Below are 1,691 nucleotides of genomic sequence, written 5' to 3'. Positions count from 1 at the left end.
AAAAATATGGAACGCTTCACGAATTTGTGAGTCATCCTTGCGCAGGGGCCATGCTAATCTTCTCTGTATCGTTCCAATTTTAGTATATGTGCTGCTGAAGCGAGCACAATGTTTGTTTACTTTTGAGAGAGAGAGAGCAAGCGAGTGAGTGGGGGAAGTACAGAGAGAGAAGGAGACACAGAATCCAAAGCAGCCTCCAGGCTCTGAGCTGTCAGCACAGAGCCCAACATGGGGCCTGAACTCACGGACCATGAGATCATGACCTGAGCTGAAGTGGGCTGCTTAACCGATGGAGCCTCCCAGGAGCTCCTCAGTGTAATGTTTTTAAGGTTCATCCATGTTGTATCATATATCGGGACTTCAGATCTTTTTGTGGCCATATGATATCCCACAGTTTGGATATACCACATTGTATTTATCTATTCATCAGTTGATGGACGCTTGGGTTGTTTTCTTTTTAGCTCTTATGAATAATGCTGATGTGAATATCACTGAAGGTTTCTTATTCCATCTGTTCAATTTTTCTACTCAGAACTTCCACTTGCTCAAATCTAAGTTCAGAGGCAGGAGAATATTAGAACACTCCAATTATCAGAATTTATACTGAGGTGTAGATGACTAAGATGCTAAGTGCACATTACAAGGGGAGTGCTAGAACTCAAATGAACTTCGAATTGGTGAAATAATTGCAGATAGTTGTTTGTGAAAATGAAGTCTTCCCAGAGTCCTTTTCTCACACTGGCTGCTGCTGCTTACTGTTTTCTCCACACCCACAAAATTCCCAAGGAGGCAGTGTAGCAGTCCCTTCTGAAAAGCTTTGATTCTTTCAACAGTTGTGTGTTTAACCCCCCCTTCATTTTCCTCTGGTCACGTTCTATTTTTCTTCTCTGTAGTGAGTGTCCTGGGGCAAATAAAAAGATGTTACGCCGAATTTTGTCATTACTTATAATTGCAATATCTTCATCTCTTCCTACTCCATGATTATCACTTTCTATCTTCTAGCTCACTCATTCTAGAATCATGATTCCAATCATTTGATCCCACCCAGATCTCCAAACCCATTGATCCTACTTCCTTGTCACTGTCACCCTCCTGATGTCTTTTCTGTTTTTTTATTTTATAACTTTACTTTTTTTAAAAATGTTTATTTTATTGAGAGAGAGAGAGAGAGAATGGGAGAGAGAGAGGCAGAGAGAATTCCAAGTAGGCTGGGCGCTGTCACTGCAGAGCCCAACTCGGGGCTTGAACTCGTGAACTATTAGATCATGACCTGAGCTGAAACCAAGAGTCGGGCACTTAACCAACTGAGCCACTCAGGTGCCTCTTCTTTTCTATCTTGACCAAGTTTAAATTCCATTTGCAGTCAGTGTAATTACTCCGTTGCATATACCCCCAATTCCTTTGCCTGTTTTTGGCTTCAGTGTTCTTCCTTGCTCAAGCCACCAATTCTGTCTACTACATACCCACACCAATGAATCTGAGAAGAACGAGAGGAAAACAGACAATCTTGCCTGAGTGTATAATTTGTCCAATTTTTAAAAATGTTTATTTATATCTGAGAGAGAGAGAGAGAGAGTGAGCATGAATGGGGGAGGGGCAGAGAGAGAGAGCAGGAGACAGAGGATCCTAAGTAGGCTCTGTGCTGACAACAGCTAGCCCGATGGTGGGGCTTGAACTCACAAGCCATGAGA

The 1,691-nt window shown here is 42.3% G+C and overlaps 1 non-coding gene across 1 annotated transcript; it reads right to left on the bottom strand.

Moving 5' to 3' along the window:
- On the bottom strand, window positions 1-107 carry LOC111562018. Its single transcript, XR_002745079.1, has one exon. It is a non-coding gene; the product is annotated as a U6 spliceosomal RNA (small nuclear RNA).
- Window positions 108-1,691: the final 1,584 nt, after the last annotated feature.

Source organism: Felis catus, chromosome C1 (genome assembly GCF_018350175.1).
Source record: "Felis catus isolate Fca126 chromosome C1, F.catus_Fca126_mat1.0, whole genome shotgun sequence".
Taxonomy (NCBI): Eukaryota; Metazoa; Chordata; class Mammalia; order Carnivora; family Felidae; genus Felis; species Felis catus.
The sequence above is the reverse complement of the archived record's forward strand: the minus strand, read 5'-3'. Positions and strand labels throughout refer to the sequence as shown.